Below are 21,496 nucleotides of genomic sequence, written 5' to 3'. Positions count from 1 at the left end.
CAGCGTGCACGCAGAAACACAACATGACAGCACAAGGACCTACTGAATGAGTTCACTGACCAAACGTGTTAGCCCAGATTAAGGCAGCTCATCGGTATTAGCCATACTCCTCTTCTTCTTTGTTTCCCTTTTTTAAATATTTATATCTTGAGGTTTGATTACATACTCAGGTGAATAACGTGGACGTTATTGGGAAAGTCATCTCCCCTGCCGTCTGTCCTAAATGCATGCATTTTCCCACCCCCTCCCTCTTTCTCTCACTCTCTCTCCCCTCCCTGTTGACATTCTCCGTCCATATGAAATCAGGAGATAGCTTTTTGTCTGAAATTGTAACAATCAAACCGAGCCGCACTGGGAGGGTAGAAGCCCTCTGGATTTAGCTTAAATCCCATATGAAAAGAGCTAGTGAGCTGTCACCATTAAATCCAAAGCGTGGAAAGAAGAAATTAGGTTTCTTGTTGAATTTTAAAATATTTCAAATATTAAAGCCACCTTGTTCTATTCATAAAAGTCATCCGCAGTGAGGCAGATATTACCGCATGCTCTGTGAAGGCTCACGGATGGCTGTTCCGACTGGTTACACATTCATTTTCATTTGGCAAGGATCATTTTCAGGTTGCCTGAGATTTGATGGCGGTGTCCAGCGGTAGAAGGTGCAAGTGAAATGGTCCCCTGCCCCCCAGCCTGTGTGCTTTCAATACAAGGTAATAATTAAATCAGCAGGTGGGACAACACTGGGTAATTAGCCTTTCACAGAATTAGTTCAAATAAATTAAAACAAAAAAAAGGACTGTGTGAGCCTGTTTATGCAAGAAAACACCACTCAGACAACTCAGTCAACTGATCTGATGATAAATAACTGTTTAAATTAGAGGTGCCTTTCTGAAAGCTGCAATTAATTATTTTTTGGAGTATCAGATAACACTACAGTGCTGCAATGACTGTGGAGAGTAAAACAAAATGTACACACTACCAAAGCTATTTCATATGTTTGAATTATAAGCTTATTAAAGTTACAAACTTCTCTGTGGGTCGACCACCATAACTACCAGCTGGAAATGGAGTGGAATGGAAAGTGAAATGTCAACACGTATTTATAATCCTGCGCTGTGTTTAATGAAGCTGCTTGCTTTTTACAGGCTAACTTTACAGCCAACTACTGAACAAGCAACCAGAGGACCTTCTATGGAGTTCAGTAACAAAGCATCAATCGCTTTCATGACAGAAAATGAATGCCTCTCGGAGAAATACAAAGTAGTCCAGCGAGAAGATTACAAAAATCACCGCGACGCTGACTCTTAAAGTAAAGCACTTTGCCTCTGATCCACTTTGATTTGTGTGTTTCACCTTTTTATGTGTTTACACTGGAACTGATGTTAGTCAGAATGACAGGTGAAGATTGCATACACGCGGCGCCGAGTGCATTCATCATCAGCGAGCCAGGGTTTTGTGCCGCTACATTGTCATTCCGCACATGCGTCGCCTTGTATTCCCTGAGAAGTAGAGACGGGAGTGTCACAGCAGATTTGTCGCGGCTCATCAAAGAGCAAACAGTCAACAGCCATTTGTGTGCAGTCTGGCCTCTTCCCGTCTCCATTTCCAGAACAATCACTCTTGAAGCTGTCCTCGATGTACAGCTCAAAACGATATTTCGATCTCCATTCTTAGTGAGGTACGTTTAGAAAGACAGAAACAAAATCGACTAAATGAGATGCAGATCAGAGTTGTGTTACCCTGACAGACTAACAAAGTGACCATACGTCTTACATAAGCCACAGAGGGCTTTCCCACTAATTGGAAATCCCGTTCTCAAACAAATGATTGGTTTCCTGGGTGACTGATTTCCACCTCCCTTTGTCTCATTGTAGTTTCCCTTATGAATGGGGGCATGCGGCCTGTTCCCCTGTCAGATCGATCGCGGGGGCGGGGGTGCCTAATGAGTTATACACATGCGTGTGCTCACAGTCGGGATGGATTGGAATCAGAAAAGAGAGGAAGAACAAAGACTGCTGCTCCAAACCGGCAAACTGGTTAAGGAGAGGTAGGAATATTCCACTTTATCCTCTGTCGACCCTACAGCACGCAGCATACGTCCCTTTAGATACATTAGTTCAACCTAATTAATCATCACTAAACAAAAACTCGGGTTGTAAAATGGTGGAAGAGCCACAGTTACAGACACTGTAAGTAATCACTGTGTTTGTACTGCACGCATGCGGTACAAATACATCTAATCTCTCCAGGAAGCATTTTTTCTTTTTGTAGCTGCACATCACAGCTTCATAAAGCTCCGGCATAATGAAAGGAGTTTCTGGGGATAGAAGGAGAAGGATTATGATGGAGAATGAGGAAAGTAGAACAGCAATGACTTGTTCTTTCTAAAGTTTTATTTAATCCATCAGCTAGCAGAATGTGATGTACTGAAGGACATCAAACGCACAAAAAAAAAAATCACATCTGTGGCGTCTGCTTAGAGCCATTTCACAATCACTTTTTCAGAACATTACGCTTTGTAACACCTATAATTTCATGAAATTGCTGTACAGAGAATAGAATGCAAATTTGAGCATTTTGACAGTGATAACAAAAAACAGGAAGAGAAAAAACCTAATGGAACAGCAAATTATCACGTCAACATAATGTTCAGACGGAGGAAAAACATAAAAGTGGTGTTTTTGTTTCTGAATGATTTAGCTTCTTCTGTTGATTCGTTGGTAAGTTGTCAACATAATACAGAAAAGAGAATAAGTTATCCTGACATTGCTTTTATCAGTTTGCTTCTGCTTTTACAAATGCAATAGTTAATAGTATGTAGTAGTAGTAGTAGTATATATAAAGTGAGCCGTATATTGTATAACATCCATTTTAGTGTCACACTCCTTTGTTCTGGGAACAGTGCAGTGATGGGTCCTGTGGCCTAAATAAAATGGCTTGGCGTGTGTGTGTGTGTGTGTGTGTCTTTCATCATAACGGGTGGCCTTATTCTTTGATGCGATGGTGGCTGTGTTGGGTGTAGAATGAGGATGGATTTTATTAGATGGGGTCGAGGCTCACGAGGGCCATTAAGCAGAGGAACACCTGCAGTGCCGGCAACAGCAATCAGTGTAGATAAAGCGCTTTACTGCCCTCGCTCATACTCGTTTCAAATTGCTGCTCGCAACAGTAACACAGGGTGAGGCTGACGGGTGGGGGGTATAAACACAAACACGCATGCTGCAGATGTGAGTGCGTTTTTGCCCAGGTCTAAATGCTGTATAGCTAATCCGCAGCGACCTCGTTGGTGCCTGGCCGCATTGTTTACTCTGCCATTGATCATCCCCAAACCCCCCAGCATGTGCGAATGCCAGCTCATACACTTACGCAGCATGTGGTGCCCAGTAAAGTTGTATAAAGAACATATTCCTACAGTTCATTACACGCTTCCCTGCGAGCTGGAATAACAACAACCAACACCCAGTATTTGATCTTCATTATCTTTTTGATGAATTCCCTTTCCTCTCTTTGTTATTTGTTTTTGTCCCCCTCTGTTCTATCGTCTTCCACCTTCTCTCATCCCCATATAAGACAAATCTACCAATTTTAGATTGGACCACAGTGGAAGTGAATGACCGTTTCATATTGATGATTATTGTGTTGAACATAAATTGTCCATCTAGATTACATGCAGTTGAAATGGAGGGAGCGGGGGTAGTTAACGCACAGGCAATCTGCTCTGGCCCATAATGTGACCTATTAAATTGTGTCGCCTTAATGGTAGAATTTTCAAAAGACGGCGAAACAGCACCGTATTCATTATTGTCCAAATAAATTCTTCTCACTCAGGGCAGTGAATGTTACACTGAAGCGAGGCACATCAAGAAATCAGCTCAAAATGTCCTTAAATGAACACGATGAAAGCTGTCTACATATTTATTCTGAGTCCTCTCTGCTCGACTAGCTGTAGAGATCTGTGACATTTGTAAGCCCTGTCATTCTGTCTAAAGAAAAGCCTTCCTCATTCCTCTGATGTGTGTCCAAAAGAACATGGGTGATAACGAGGGCCTGGCTCCTCTCCCTTACTCCTGCAGGCCATTAGCAGGAAAAGGCTCTTTGCTGGTTCTCTGTTCTGAGAAAATGACTATTTCTGTCTCGATTGGCTTTTCCCGTGGAGGTGGGAGATGCTTGTTGCCGAGATCTCGCCGTTTGGCTTCGAGCTGGGAGGAGGATATTGGGAGGGGGGGGGGGTTAGATTGAGAAAGTGCCACCGCTCACGGCTTTAGCAAGTGGGATTAGCGAGATGGGAAAATGTGAGAGAGGTCCCTGAGCCTGTTCGGGGATCAAAAAAGTGAACCAAGGTAATGAGGAGGAATCAAACAAAGGGATTGGTGCGCTCAGGAACAAAGAGGGCTTAAACCTATGCGGTGAGGACACAGATGGAGAAACTGCGATAAAAGCGAGCTGAAACCACAGCCAGGTTCTGATTAAAGTATCTATCTAATTGAAGGGGTACCGTTGATAACAAGGCGATAGCCTGCACAGAACTTTCTTTGTCTTTAGATTTAAGCCATCGTGGTTTTTTCACTCAGGAGGAGATACATTCTATTGTTAAAGCTGGTGCTTTCGCTCATCACTCACAGAGCTGGTTGCTTTGTTGTGATCTCCTTCCCCTGCGTGCCCAGTGTATTTCATAGTTCAACAGTCCAGATTGAATATTGTTTATGAAGCATGATATTGAAAGCAGACACCGGGGGGGCCCAGCATCGCCCCGGTCGACCGCCTGAACCAGCTAACAAACAGATCCCAGCGTTTTTGTTGATGCCTGGCGACATGTAGCTCCCTGTGCACAACAAAGCGATATTCGTTCTAAATTTATGCCACCACTGAGGTGTCAGAAATATTGATGACCCTGGGCAGAATTAGCCTGCTTGTCAAAATAGAACGGCGCCAATACAGGGGTGGGGGGTTCTTTTCATCCTGCCAGAGTGCTCGCGGTCCCTGGCGACGCTCATCAAGTAACAAGAAATTGAGAATGAAGGAGCACAAAGTCCTGACACACTGTATCACTGTCTGTCTAAATATAAACGAAGCACATCTGCCACTCATGTCACTCATCTACAAAAACGCTGCAAGGTTATGAAATTGAGTGACTTAAGTGGAAAAAGACAACTTGTTTTTCTGTTATTGCCATTAGGGAATTTGAACGTCAGTATGTATCTGCCACAAAATGGAAATGTGGAAATAAGTGGGACAAGATTGACGTTTTGCACGCTGTGATCCCGGCGCAGGCAGCCAAATTGTTTGCAGGCTGTTTACGTTGACTTTACTAACCGAGTTAGAGAACTCTAACCCAAAATCACTTTTCACTGGCTTAGACTCGTAAGTAACAGATGAGAGCATTGATTCCCGCCTCGGATCGATTCCTTCTTTTTCCTCGTCTCAGAGTTCAACATGAAACTCTTAACTGCAAAAACCCGCGCCCGGGCGGAGAAAACAATCAAAAAAAATAACAACGGAAAAACATCGGCGCCCAGAAAAGACAATAGCAATTGATCAGGGATTCGGCTAGGGAGGCGCCATCTCTCCTATCAGATTCATTAGTTTTCTGGCCGCTTTGACATTTCCATTTGCACACTCCAATTGACAAAATAAAATACCCGTTCTGCTCTCATCCCTCAGCTCAACGCCGGGTAATCACTCCTCAGGCTGCAGCATACACTCTCACCCCTCCAATTCGCCATCCCTTCATCCCTCAGACTGCAGCCTCATCATGACTGAAACATAACAGAACGTGAGCCTTCTTGCAGCAATGGCGGCAACGGACTAGGAACACTCGCATCACGTCTCCTCAGTCTGGGGAAAATCATATGAGGGAAGGGCATGTGTTTCAACTTTTCATTTTCCTCCCATCTCTTCCCACATCCCGACACAACTCCTCTAAAAGTTCAGCCAACACCTCGTATCATCATCAGCACCTCCTGCTGCCTGCACTGATGAGCATCGTCCCGGTCGACCAACGGAATCAGAGAACAAACAGATCACAGCATTTTTTACTTGATGAGCGTCACACTCACTCGTTTCGGGGGAACTTTTGGATTCTCACTCCATGTTGCGGGGGTCAAACAGGCTCTTTTCAAAGAGACTCCCAACAGAGCTAAATTATAGAAATTGATTTGCAGGGGGGAAAGGGAGCCTGTGAACCAAGACATCCGCAGGTTTCCCTAATGATGTCTTCGCCATGCCAGACGGAGACACGTTGCCTGATTATGCTGCCCATCAGTCTCTTCTCCCTTCTACACTCCTCCATCACCATCCTATCCTGCCCGCCATCCATCACGCTGCTCCCCTCCATCCCTCCTTCTTTTTCTATCCATCTATCGCCTCCTTTCAATCACGCTGCATTCCGCCACACATTCATCCTGCTCGCCCTAGTCCGCCGCGTCCTCCATCTCCCTCTGACTTCCCGCGAGCTCCACCCATTGGGAGCCGTGGCAACACGCTGAGAGACTTTGGTCAAATCTGATGATGCTCCCCTCCAACGGTGGCATTTAATCAATCGTAATCTTATTTTGTGGATGAGCAGGGAGGAAGTTGTTTTTTTCATGAGCCGCTCTATAATAGAATAACACAGCCAGGAGGCCGAGTCCCTCATCGCCAGGGACTCCATAGACCAAGGTGATCGAGTTGCTGCAACATGAATTCTGAATACTGCCTACGCTAGCTGGCTGTACTTGAGTTTAACTCCCCTGGAATTCAGTCATAACAGATGAAAGTGTCAATTAAAAATGGAAATTAGAATAGAAAAAGAAGCCAGTGCATTTTTAGCTTATTTCATTTGCATAACAAAATGAGGGATTAATGTTTCTATTGAGAAACGACTGCAACTCTAATGCAACAGCAGGCCTGATTTACATACATCAAGTTAAATGAGGGGTTCAAAATAAGAGAGCACCACATTTAACCCCGCGAAAAAAACAAAACATTGTAAATTTGGTGTCTCAGAAAATTGAGTTGGCGTAGACGGTAAGAGACTGGAACATACTGGGAGTTGCAGCCCAGCGGGATATGGGCTCTGCATCAATCCACCATCTGACAGAGGACACAGCCTGAGCCTGTTAGAGCCTCCACAACAGATGGACAGACGAATGGCGGTCAGGTGTCACTCACACACACACACACACACACACACACACACACACACACTCATCACACAAATGTGCGTGCTATATCTTCAAATGCTCACACTCTAAACACGCCGCTACTCAATAATATACACTGTACCGATGCATAGAAGGACTAATGGCTAAGTGTGATTGTTACATACAGAATAGAAAATTGAATAAAAGCATAAAACCAGGCAAACACACACCAGAGCTAAATTGTAATCACACTCATAAACAAGTCATAAGCCTCTTAACAGGGACAGAAACAGACACACACAGATTTACACACCCTCTCACACACACACACAAACAGGGATGTGGGTTTGACTGATGGTGATGATGATGACATGGCATTTGGCAGGTCACACACACAGATGGTGGACGCCTGGCGATTTCGCTGGCTCGCTGCCGCGTGCCGGAGCCTGACATTCGCGCCACATCCTCAGAAAATCATCAGTTCAGGGAGGAAAGAAAATGGAAGCTCTTGCATCGCAGATTAATGGAGCAGATGTTCTCACCTCCTCCACCGCTGACCACCAATCATGCAGTGACCGACACAGAGTGGTGGAGGAAAGTTTTGAACATCGCTGACAGCTGCGCGTCGACTAATTCTCAACCAAGTCATATGTGGACTTTGTCTTAGATAGAGCTCTGGCTCTTTATTTGGCAATGCCTTCTCTCAGCAGGGCTCTCTCACACTGCCAGGAGAGCACCTCATAAACACCAAGCTCTCACGCTTGCTCTATCACGTTAATGCGTCACAGGAATGTGAATAAATACGTGCATGACATTAAGGCAGAAGAGAGGACAACCTCGTTCCTTTGATCTGGAGATGCAGAGGCGGTCACTCGTCCATTTCTGGGGACACAGCACATACAGTAAACAGAGAGAACAGCCTTGGCTATGATTGGAATAGCAATGACCTTTGTTACATCGATTTTTAGCAGGGGTTGTTCTAGGACTGGGCTCAGGCGCAGGTTTGCTGTGTGTGTGTGTATCTGTGTGTGGTGCACAGAAATCCTAGCTGCTTCTGGAAATACACAGACAAAAAAACAGTCTTTTAACAGAAATAGCCATCACGGCCAGATTACAGCACACGGCGGCAGACAACAAGGGTGGCTCACTAATGCCCACATCGCCAGTGGTAAATGGTGAAAGGAGCAGATACACTATGTCTGTATACACAGCATATACACAGTATATGTGCTGCAGTACAGTATAACGTGCTCTTTATTGCCCACTTGTCCGACCCAAAGGGAATTTTGTACATTTTGCTGACAAATTGCCAATTCGATCCACACAGCACATATGGTGCTACAGCTTGGTAGCAGCGCTCTCTCTCTCTTTCTCTCTCTCTCACCCTTATATCTATGCATTCATCTATCATCTAGATTGAAAGGGGATGTGCAAGTAATGAAAATGCAAAAAAAACACACGAGACAATCAGGAAACATTTTGCATCAAATTAAGAGCGACTACAGCTCATTATACTGCATGTGTTACTTCAGTGTTCCCTGATTATGCCGTTCATTTTCACGGTCAGCGACGGCGCTAAATAAGACATTACCATTAAATGCAGAGGCGTGCATCTGCGACTCCATATCGTGATGGCCTAAATAAAGGGTGTATATAAAAAAACAAGCTTTTAAATAAAACTGAATGCCTAAAGAGTGGGAAACACATGCTGAGGCTGGTGTAAACTCAGTGTATGAGCGAGAGAACGAGGCTCTACTTTAATGAGCTTCTCAGATGACTACAGATCCCAGGCGCTGGGCTGCTAATTAGTTTGATTCACCAGCCACGCTTTAAGCATTGAGGTTTGTTGTTTTCCTATTATTATTTCCGATCTTGCGTTGCCGCCCAGTCCTGGAAGACCTAGTTACCACACCATCTGAGTCCCTGTGCGGTGGAAAGGCAGTGAGGAGCCCACCCTCAAGACACAAGAAAACAGTGCTGCTCTCCTTCCTCTAAGGGATACCCACAGTATAAAAAGATTTAAGAAGCTGAAGTAGCTTGAAACTAACTTTAGTGTAACATGGAGGGAAAGTTAACTGAATTAGAAGAAAACACAGAGCAGAAATTGCCAAGTGAGCTTTTCATAGTAGCAGGCGGAAATCTGTCCTTAAGGGCATACATTGTAGTCATAAGGACACTTTCTAAGCAGAGACACACTCCTCAAGGCTAGCTGTGGTCAAAAAGCAGCGAAATCAAAGGAGATAAGAGTGAAAAAGAGCGAGAGAGCGAGAGAGAGGGTGTCGGGAGAGAATGAGAGAGCCAGAGAGGTAGAGAGAAGCAAAAAAAAAAGATTAAAACTATCCTTTACTTCCAAAGCTGGAAGCAGGGAGGTTCCGCCGTGTGGAGGAATTCAATAGAATTCATCACCTTTGTGTAAGAGCAGCCGGTAAAATCAATGGAGTATGGACTGTGGAAGGCTGGGAGTGGTTAAATACTCTGGCAGTCGATAATCTAATAACCTTCAGGGGAGTGTGTGACCACAATAAGGGGCGGGGACAAGAGAATCCGTCTTTACATTTCTTTGGCGTGCAATACTGTGTGGTCGGGACACATCATTAATAAACTCTGTTTGCCGTAAATATTTGCCGAGTGAAACGGTCACATGATCCTAGCCACATAATCATGATACACAGGGACATGCATTAATGGCCTGTGAAGTTTCACAAGATGGATAGACTAGACGATATATGGATACAGATAGTCGATCGATATTGATAGTCTATCATTGGATAAATACAAGCATACTCTGCACCACCTTCTAGACCCCTCTGTTGTTAAATGTTAACTACCAGCTTCTCTGAAGATTTATCCCTCTTTCCATGTTTCTCAGTTAAAACCCATTTCGACCATTATGCTCTCCAGTCTAACCTGCTCCTCCCATCCTGATAATCGATGACCATCCTGCATTTTTTGAGGCCTCCGATACCGTATGGATTGGGAGGGTTGTGGACCACATGAGCGATCAGGGTTTCCTTCCACTTTTATCCTCGATCCTTGTATAGTGCCCGGGTTCCACCGCACCCATCCTGATAAACCTGATTGGCCAGGGGGCTCCCATTAGAAGGGGGGAGGGATGTTCTGATTTCACTGTCTTTCTTTGTAGCGTTTTGGTTCACCCTCCCGGTTTTCTGTCTGCGTCTTCTGGCTGGACGTGGATCAATCTATCACCAGCTCCAGTATTTAAAACACTAGTTCAACTCTTCTGTCTTCTCCAGATCGTTCTGTCGCCTTCAGTGGTATTTTTCGTGTTGGATGAATCTTTGTCTACATTGATTTTTTCCTGTGTTGCTTCATTTGAAGTGATCTCTCTGTGTTGCTCCACTTCAGTGATCCAGCCTTGCTTTTGTCAGTTCTGCACCAGCTAAGTCACTGACTGAGCTCTCCAGTCCTCTTGAGCCTGATGTGTGGTTTCAATAAATGCTCTTGTAACACCAATCTGAACTCTAGAGGTTTTGTGTCTGCAATTTTGGGTCCACCCAGAAACAAAACACAGCACACCATTGAATGGGTTTAACGGACAGCCCGTTTCTTTAAATCCAGTCTTTCATACTTTTGAGACATTTCAGTGCTGCTCATTTATGCTGATGTACGGCCCCAAAATACACCAAGAATTATGACAGATGTAAAATGTCGATTTGGGGGCAAGTGTATACTGTTTACATGAAAACTGTCAGCGTGCAAAAGTTCCACGTAGGTTCTGCAATGTAGCATCGTCTCAAAGCTATAAACAGACGAATTCGACAACATTTGTTACCGCTCTGCTATTGCTGACTATGGAATTTAACTTCTATTAACAACTCTGTCACCACCACTTGGGAAACGCTCGGTGAGCTCCACAGCACAATGGTACCATCCTAACTGATGTCAGCCCGTGCTGTCTTTACCAACAAGGGAATATTAAAAATGAAATTCTGATGATTCGACAGTCAGATAAAGAGGAAGCTGGGTGTGTCAGCAGCGATGAGCAATGCAGCCAGCGTATGGAAAGGGGCATGCAGGTGATGTACTTACTGCATTAAGCTACACATTCAGGAAATAGCTGCTGCCTTGGCATATGTTTTCAGTATTCTGGAGCGGCGGAGTTGGGTTAAAAACAGATGTGCCACCCGTCTGCGTGAGAGGAAGCGTCAGTCAGTCGCCGTTTGTGAGGAAGCGGAGGTGTGTGTGTCCTGTGTACACAATCATTCCATTGAGCGGGGAAACTCCTAGAGGGAAAAGTGGAATAATTTAGAGCTCGGTGTTTGGCGCCGGCGTTGCAGAACAGCTTGTATGCATTGATTATATGCGTACAAGCTTAATTAAAGATGTGCGTCTTTTCTTCCTTCATTGCTTGCAAGACGAAGGAAATGTTTAGCTGAAGACCTTCAACAATCTGAGCGACAATGACGTGATTACAGTAATATATTGCAAATATAACTAATGTGTCGCATTAAGGCGTCCTACACAGAGACGAACGAACCCAGCAGCTAATCGGCAACCTGCCGCCTCTCTTTCTATTTCCGAGTGACCTGAGCGTCTCTGGCAGTCATTAATAATATTTCATCGAAACCTCCCGTTTTCCTTCGCTCCCCCTTTCACCCACTCCCTCGTACCCTCTCTCGCCTCCAGACCCCCACTCATCAGAGGGACGGGTCGTCTGTCTCTCGCTTATCTTCCCTCACAACTCCGCAGTCATATCACACTGACCCGACCATCCATCTTCCTCCATCTTCCTTCCACTTGGTGTGGGTGTGTGTGTATGTTTGTGTGTGCAGGACCTTGAGCTGCCCGGCAGAAGCTGTATTTTTCCAGCCCCCTAAAAAAAACTGTCCTCGTTTCCCCTTCTGCCAGGCCTGCCGATGTTCCACTGCTGCCTGTCTGAGATCTCAGACTTGAAATGTCTGTTTGGTCTCATGTAATAGAGAAACAGAGAGCAAGGGCGTCAAAAGGTCTGCCTCACTCCTCGCCTTGCCGTGATGTATCCGAAGACGACCGCTGACAGCTCCCGTAACCCTTTGAGCTTCACATCAAAAGGAGGATAAAAATGGTAGGCAGCGTGTGGCGATTTGATAGGCTGGAATGAGCCGCGGCTATAAGACGTTTGTCATCGTGGATCTGAAATTTCAGAGAAGCTTCTGGAAAAAACAATTTTGTTTGTTACTGCTGAAGTGTTGAAAAGTAAACAAAAAGAAAAGAAAGTGGAAATCCCTCCCCACACACACATGGATCCCTGCCATAAAAAAACGTGATGCTGGAGATTGTGTGGTGAGGAAAAAGCCACTTGTCCAAGCAAATCATTTATTTGCACTCAGGTAGAAGGAGAGAATTAAGATCATATGAAGCTAGATAAAAAAATTACCTCTCATCATCGTTCCTCTGTGACAAATCAAGTAGGCTTCAGTCATGGGGCATTCTGCCGATTTTCACACTCGATCGTAGTTACAGTGTCTATGTTCTCATGGTTACAAAGACGATAAGCCCTCCTTTTGTCCCAATATCTGTACATTACGTTTGATTCACAACCTTCTGTGAATATGGCCGTGTGTTAGACTGTTTGTTGTTTACGGCAAATTAGATTACTGTAGCTCTGCACTGGGGAGCTGCATCGTATTTTACGTCTTTGATGAAAATTTGAGATAAACATTAAAACACAAGGTAATGCATACAATGGGAATGGCTGCCAGCTATTTCACTTTGTGCTTTTGTACAATACACACAACCAAACGACAGCGGCTAAAGATACGTAATTAAGGGGGATACTGTCTGAATGTTCATAGACTCCTTTTGTGTTATTTTGGCTGGGTGGTGTGTGTTTGTGAGAGAGCACCTGTCCCTAGGGATACATGCTGTCTCTTTCCGTGTGTAATTATGGGTAATGTAGGATGACACAGGAGCACGGCTACATTAACAACAAATGAGACTACACACACTGCCGAAAACAAAAACAGAAAAAAAAACACAAACACACACACGTTCCTGACACAGAACAAAACACACAATGGCTCACGCTGGATGTAAACACACAGCAGGCGATGGTGGTGGCAAGGAGGTGTGCATGACTGGGAACTGGCGCTGGCTCCCAAGGTAAATGCGGATCCCGCTGGCTCTATGCAATTTGTAAAGTAGCGGTGCGGCGGTTGCAATCAGCGTGTGGCTGACAGGAGTTTGATGTTCAAAAGTAGCGGGGTAGTATGAAATTAGACGGTGTTGCACAGCATGTGTGTTTTACCCCCACGTGTGTGTATGTATGTTGCAGCCCTGCCTTGAGCACAATTGCCACCTTGGTGTGACCATGTGTGTGTGTGCATCAATACGGCAAAGCAATGCAAATTTAAGCAACCTAATTCACAGCAATATTATTCATTAATTATGATAATACCACTGCCATACACAGTAAATTCTCTGCTTTCTATGAAAGCGGATCGACCTGGGCTATATTTTATTCTAACAAGGTAAGCAGGCATTTATTTATCCGCAACAAGCGATTTTACAACAACAATAATTATATAGGATACTGTGGGATGTTCCGAGGCAAAAAGTCACGCCTCGCTAAATCACATTTTCTATTACGCTCCCCTTTCGGCTATTTAGCGGAAGGGAAGGAAATGCAATGAATAAAAGTTAGTAGCTCGTGAGCTGTGCAATAAAAAAAAACAAAAAAACATAAAAGGCCAATAAAGCTAATTCTGAGGGATTAATAACAGGGCAGAGAGCACATTATTCAGCCTTCATGGTGTTTCTCTGCCTTTATTTACCCCGAGCCATCGTGCAGAGCGTCTCTCAGCAGCATGATGTGTGCGTGTGTGATCTGCTCAAAACGGACCTGCACCGTGAATAAACTTTGAATATATCATCTGTTTAATCCCCTGTTGAGGGGAGGGATCAAACCTGCCAGTGAAATTCTTTGGCGTGATTTCATATCTAAACAAATATGGTGAAGAGACATGACTGGGGTTGGAATTACTTCCAAATATCTGGGTTTGAACTGGTAAGTATGTGTTTCAGCTCCATACAGGATGATTATGATCCATTCCCATCCCCCTCTGCCTACTAAGTGAAGGAATCAGGGGGCAGCCTCCCGAGGACACACACAACTCCCCAGGCATAAATCACACAGATCTCTTTGCTCCTCGATTCCACCTTTTCCCCCTTACACGCCTTCATTTCCCCTCTTTGTTTAGCCCCCTTCTCTGGGTTCGCGTCGCCATCCCATTTCCCTACATGACCAGCTTTGTTCCATCTTACGGCCTTGATCTGCCTCTGTCTCTTGCCTAATACGGCGTCTGTTCATTATTTCTTCCCTTTGTTTCCGTTGCCAACTTTCACATCTCCATTGTCGCCGTTTCTTCTCCCTCCCGTCTCCCCGTCTCTGTCCCCCCGCCTCCCTTTGCAGCTTCACACCACACTGTTCTTTGTGGCAAACTGTGAGAAGATGAGTAGCCACCTGCAGAGTACAGCATGGGTGTTAAAATTATACCCAAATTATTATTCACTGCTAATGAGAGTTAGAGGCAAAAGGGTCAAAAGGGGAGACAGAAGTGGAGGGACAAGCGGGGAAAGGGATGAATAACCGGAATGTGTTTCTTAATGCTGTTTTTCATCATTGTCACCGATACTGGAATTATTCAGGACAAATGACCACAAATTGTGTGTGTGCCTGCTTACTTTATCTGCTTCTGTCCACTGGCTGTGTGCATTTGCGTGAGGGAGCGTGTGTGTGTGTGTGTGTGCTTCCACACGCACGCGCAGGGCCTTAATTCCAGCCTCACCATCTAATTACTTAAATAGTGCTTACAGGTCTTATTGTACTGTACACGTTCCCTTGGAGAGCAATATCCTGTCTTCCTGCTTGCCTGCTGCATTAGCAGCAGAAATAAGCACATTAGGCAATTTTGTGCTCCATAATAAGTAGAATACCTGAGGGAGGTATCTGAGTAAAAGTGTCTGGACAGAGAGAAAAACAGCTTTGGAGCCCAACTCCAGCATGTCCTTTCTTTCCCCCCTTCCTCTCCCCTCCATCTGTCCCTTATCACTCTCTCTAGCTGAGATGAGTTTCTCAATAAGAAATCCCTTGTTTTGGTGGCGGCCACCCCTCACCACTGATTGCTCTGTGATTTCACAATTATTAGCAGACAGGACAGGCCACCCCTCAGGAAATCTTTTCACTCAACTTTTCTTGCCAAGGATCCACAGGTCAGGTTGTTTCAGGCCAGAACTGGGACTTGAAAGTCGATCCCGATTTTATAACAAACACAATGAGCTTCTTTTCCTTCACATTGGATTTGCAGCTCTATTGTTCTGTGTTCCACAAACTAATTAAAGAAGGCACTCAGTGGTAAAGCCATGACAAATCGTGATCACACAGCAATCTGTCATAAAAAAAGTGCTTATTTACATCATTTATTTCTATTACTGAATTAGGCGCTTTCTCTTTTAGCTCTCTTGGGATTGATCTATTGATCCATACAGCAAAGCAAAAGCAAAAATAACGCAAAAGAAAGCAAACTGCTCACAAAGAGAACTCCCAGGGACTGTGCAGGTTAGTGCCAACAGACGTCTTGTGTCATTTAGAAGACTAATTCCAATGCCGATTATGTATGTATTAAATCAAACACAATTTATATCCTTTTAAATTGTGCGTTGCCATTTAGTAACAGTCATATTGTCCTTGTAGGTGGAGATAAATGAGAGCTTGGTGAAGTGAAATATCACATTCACAGTTCATGTATTTTGCAGCAGCATAGTAAATGATTCAAACTGGTTGTGGCACATATATCTGATCATATTTATCATACATTCCTCTCTCTGTCAACTCATATTCCATAGCATAATCGTTGACCAACACTATTGTGTTTTCTCTGTGATGAGGCTTACAAAGATAAATGACGCCATTTGTAGTAAAGGCTTTGCTGCTACGAAAGTCTGCCATTGCCACATTTACATTTTGCAAGCACAGGAGCAGTCTGAATGCGAACATCAGTGTCTTGCTCAAGGACACGTGGCTTTTGATGGCTGTTGTCGGGATCAAACACCTTCACCCTGGCGCCCGCACTCCTAACGCCCGCGCCAAACAAACACGTACATGCCTGCATGCTAACATGTTCAAAGCCCGCACAACACCAGGGGACTTCCACTTCATTAACTTTAGAGAGGTTTTTCGCTTTGGGTGGGTTGTGGGAGGACGAGGTGCTCAAACACGTGCACACAGTCTAATGAGGCGAGACATCGCGAAGGGAAGGCGCGCGCGTGTGCGTGTGCGTGTGCGTGTGCGTGTGTGTGTGTGTGTGTGTGTGTGTGTGCGTGCGTGTGTGCTTTTGTCGACGACGCAAGAGCCAGCAGCTGCATGACAAAAACAAGAGAGACAAAAGAGTGATGGGAGTATGCAGCCATGTGTGTGAGGCTGCTTTGCTTTAGCATGTGTGTTTACTAGAAAAAGAGATACATACATGTGTACTCAAACTTAAATCCTGGGATACTTGTATTGTTCACAGATCTTCACCCCTCTAAGGTGGAAATCTGAATGATTATTGAAACAACTTTATAATTGATTACAATATATTGGTGAAAATCTATGTATTGTATGTGATACTGAGCGCCAGAATGTGCAAAATGCTGGATTTTTCCTTTTATGTACGCAATTGTGGAACAAAACATTTAAATTCCGTGAAGTCAATAGTAGTGTGATATTGCATCTGTGGAGTATTGCGACAGAAAGACGGGGGAACGTGTGTGCGGCAAGATTGTCAAACAGTGCAGGAAATGATTGTTAAACTCACTTCACAGGTACTTATGGGGCAAATGTAAGGAGAATAATGGGAACATTACGGTTCAAGTGGTTCTGAACTCACCTTCAGCTTGCATTTGCAAAGTCGTGGCATCATCACCCAATGTGAATATGAAAACGCGGGCGGTGGTGACAGAAGTGAAATATAGGACAAGCACCTCTCTTTCACGAAAACTGCGACTTGTGCGTGTGTGTCTGTGTGTTTGTGTGTCTGTATGTCTGTGTGTGTGTGTTTATGTGTGAGAAAGAGTACAAGGTTTGGCAGTGCCTGAATAAAATATTTCCCAGGGGCCTCTCTGCTTTGGCGCGTTGCTGGGGGAAAGCCTGGAGCATCTTTTCAATATCACCCAGAAAGAGGAAGAGCATTCATGGAGGGATTAAACAAATTGTCATCCTTCTCCGTCACCCACCCCCCCGCCGCTGTGTCTTCCTCGTTGATAAGACGAGGCGAGGAAGGGGCGAGGGGGAGGGGGGGTCTCTGTGGGTGCAATGCGGTGCAATGCAGGTTTTGGAGAGGGCGACAGGAAATCAGTGAAAATGATCTTTAAAAGTGCCAAGAGTTGACGATTTGTTGGGCCTCAACTGCTCTGAACTGCTAATCAGTGATTTTCAGAAGATCACGACTAAACTTAAGCTATTTTCTTCCACCACCTCTTTTCTCATTAAAAAAATCTGGAGATAACGGCAAACATTTTTTCAATTTGTGCTCCAAAATGACTTCATTCTCCATCACAGCATTATCTCCCAACGCACAAAGGGGAAGATCAAAGAGATGATAGAGGAATATCAAAAATCAAAGGGATTAATGCAACATTTCTTTAAGAGTTCCTTCCTGTGTTAATAAAGCGAGCCTTTAGTGGAGCACGCGTGGATCTCATTTATTATCAGTTTAAATATAAAACAAAGTGCAGGTGGGAGTTTATGACACAGAAAGCTGCTACAGCACCAAATTTACTGCAGATACACTCTCTTCTCTCTTTGGGCTATTTAGTCTCCACTGACAATGACATTTTAAGGAGTTTTCTTTATCCACGATGCCCGAGTGAATTGCGGGCGGGTTCAGGGGGTTATTTGGTCTCGGCCTCGACTGCAGCTGTGCAGCCACTGGATGCCGTTCTTTCTCGAGCCTGTCGTGTGGTTAATTACACTCCAGATTGAGAAAATTGCGACCAGGAGGAGGAGGAGGAGGAGGAAGGGAGAAAGCAATAACTTTGGCTGTAAATCCGTCAAAGCTCCGGTAAATGTTGACTGAGTGTCCTTGAGTTCGTGGTGGAAGGGTGCAGGCGTGTGTGTGAAAAAGAGAGAGGGAGCGAGGGGAAAAGAGAGTGAGGGACTACATGTGCGAATGTGATAGAATCCAAGGGTGAAAAAAATAGCTTCAGAATATTCCTTCTGAACTTATTCATGTGCATTTATACTATATCTTAACGGGTGACATAGGTTTGTGATTTCCATATTAAAGTGGATTATCTAACCGAGGTGGATTATTTATCCCAATTATTTAACAATTCTATTCCCACCAATCGGTTTGCAATGCCAACCCTCTGGTTTTTAATCACATTTCCTTCTCCCTTAATCAGTATATGCACCTTGGGTCACTGCACATTCAGTGACATGTTCTTTCACTGTCTCTCCTCTCACACACATCGCAGCCCTACGGTGGTCCTGTATGCAATCTAATCAGGCAGTCAACACATCTGCAAATGCAGATAAATGAGCATCAGTGTATGTGCACAACTTCCACAGCTCATAGGCGATGACCACCTTCTGCCTGTCCTATAGTACTGAACAGCAATGTGTGTGTGTGTGTGTGTGTGGTGACAGGAGTCTGCCACTCCTTTTATCCCATAATCCATCCTCTAAGGGCGAGTGTGCTAAACACAGATTGCACTTCCCGTGTAATCTACAAGGGCATCGTCGGCAGTATACAGCATATATGCATTCACACAGACCCACACATTCTCTCACACACACACAATAGGTGGCCTTCAGTGATATCTGACAGTTACACATTGATGTACATGAACAAATATAGCTAAAAAACACATTCCTCCCTATTTTCCATGTCACACACAAATAACACACACACACATTCAGAGACACAATACTGTGTGGCCTTCAGCTGCATCTGATAACAGCAATTAATTCAGCCAATCAATGTTCATCAGCCCTGTAGCTGAGGGCATGCAGTGGAGGGTCTTTGAGAACATGTGCTCCTGACAAGATTTAAACACACACACACACACACACACACACACACACACACACACACACACACACACACACACACACACACACACACACACACACACACACACACACACACACACACACACACACACACCTCAGAAAACAGGGATAATGAGGGATTAGTATGCAACTTTCTCCTGGTACAAAATTTTGTTCAGAGTGGCAGACAAAAACCAATAAGGACGGTGTTGGGAGCTCAGCCACAAGCATCCTTCTTCCTCTCATTCAACTCCATTGTGGCTGCGAGAAATGGCTACTTAGAGGTCATTCCACTGGGAGCACAACAATGGTTGCAATGGTAGATCAGCGGTATTGGCGAATGAGTTGCCACAAGGTGACGTCACCGTATGTTCCTACAGAGAACATCGCGAGGAGTACATGTGTGAGGCACGCACAACATCCTGTGAGATCAACGTCGATATCTTGGCCCCCCACTACTATCTGTGTAAGGCACACACACAAACAAACACACAATGACCTATCACAGAACCCCATATCCTTTAGGTACTTGTTTGTATTTGTTGTCCATCTGCCTTATCACACTTGCTTCCACCGTCTCTCTTTGTCATGATGCATCAAACTCTTTCATCACTGTCGTCGCCCGGGGGCCTGTGGTCCTGTTGGTCTTAATGAGGCCAAGTATTATGAGGCTAGATATGGTTCCTCTCCAAAAAGTCAGCTGGTCTGGCTCCATGTTACCTGACCCCTCGCCTGCCTTCTAGCTGCCTGCTTCCTCCTCACCCTAACCTTAATGGCAGCAGTTTTGAGGAAAAAGACCCCAAAATGTGCCAGGACAGTTCTGGAGCTCTCTCCCAATCGAACTACTCTCAGAAAGGGAGTCTGAAGGAGCAGTCCAACAGGCAAAATCAGGTGCAGGTTGATTGCCTACAACATGTACAGCAACCAAGCATCGATCAAGGTCAAGACTTGACAACTGATTTTATGGTCTCCAGACATCTTCCTCATTCACTCATCATACACTCAAATGGTCCCTCCCATCATATGGTAGCTTTTTCATGTATTGGTCACTTTCCTGCCCAAATTTGATCTTCCTGGGTTTTTACCTGTGTCACATTTATCTTCACATGATCCTGTTTACCTCATTTCCCATAAATATTACACTGTAAAAAATGTGTTTCTCGGCTGTTCAGGTGTCAGCCTGGATGTCCATGTCAGCCTGAATGTCCAGTAGTTCTCACGTCGCTTGACCAAGTCTCTGCACCCCTCGTCGCCTGCTCCAGTCCCTGCCCCAGTGCCAGCAGTCGTCTCACCCCCTGTTCCAGCAGGCCTCTTGTCGTCTGCTCCAGCCCCTGATCCAGTACCAGCAGTCATCTGCCAGCAGTTGTCTCATCACCTGCTCAAGTTACATTACATTACATTACGATCATTTGGCAGACGCTTTTATCCAAAGCAGAGGGGGGAGCAATTGTGGGTTCGGTGCCTTGCTCAGGGGCACCTCGGCAGGGGCTTGAACTGGCAACCCTCCGGTTCCCAAGCGGAAGTTCTACCCACTGAGCCACTGCCTCCCCAGTTGTTGCCATCTCATTGCTGGCCCAGTGATGGTTAATTCCTCGCCAGCTTCTGCCCCTACTTTGGGGGTGGCCGACCCCTCTGGCCAGTCCCTGGTCCAGCTCGAGTGGTAGCGGACTCCTCACTGGCCTCTGGTCCCACTCTGGCCAGCAGTTGTCTCGTAACTGGCTCCAGTCCCTGTGCCAGCAGTGATCTTGTTTTCTGCTCCAGTCCCTGCTCTGGTTAAAGCAGTGGTCTTGTCAACTGTGCCAGTAGTCCTCTAGTTGCCTGCTCCAGTCCCTGCTCTGGTTCCAGCAGCTGTCTCATTGCACTTGCCAACAGTCGTCTTGTCGCCTACTCTAGTCCCTGCTCTGGTTCTGGCAGTCATCTTGTTGCCAGGGCCAGCAGTTGTCTCGTCTCCTTGGGCCGCCTACTCAGCACTGCCTATTCTGTCCAGTCGAGACTTTGGGCTGCGGCCCCAATTTCTCTCCTGGTTGGGTCCTGGACTTAGGGCTCTCCATCTGATCCGCCTTCCCTGTGCTGCCCCTTGACTGGTTCTGTTCCTTTGCTCTCGGTTTTTTTTTTTATGGATTCCTTGATCAAATTCTGTGTAAAAATGTTGTAGCTGCAGTTTGACGTAACTTTCGTGCACTTTCAGCTGCCGTGGTTTTATCACTCCACACTTATATCATTGCGAGTGTCTTCTAACCTCTATTGAATATTTCTTTACAGCCGATTGTTGTATTTTCTTCCAATTCCATAATTCATTCTTTGCTCTCAGCAGGAGCAAATGAGTGCCATGTGCTTCCCTGATGAGAGG

Source organism: Genypterus blacodes, unplaced genomic scaffold (assembly GCF_046128005.1).
Source record: "Genypterus blacodes isolate CSIRO-AG114 ecotype Tasmania unplaced genomic scaffold, CSIRO-AGI_Gbla_v1 ptg000007l_1, whole genome shotgun sequence".
Taxonomy (NCBI): Eukaryota; Metazoa; Chordata; class Actinopteri; order Ophidiiformes; family Ophidiidae; genus Genypterus; species Genypterus blacodes.
The sequence above is the reverse complement of the archived record's forward strand: the minus strand, read 5'-3'. Positions refer to the sequence as shown.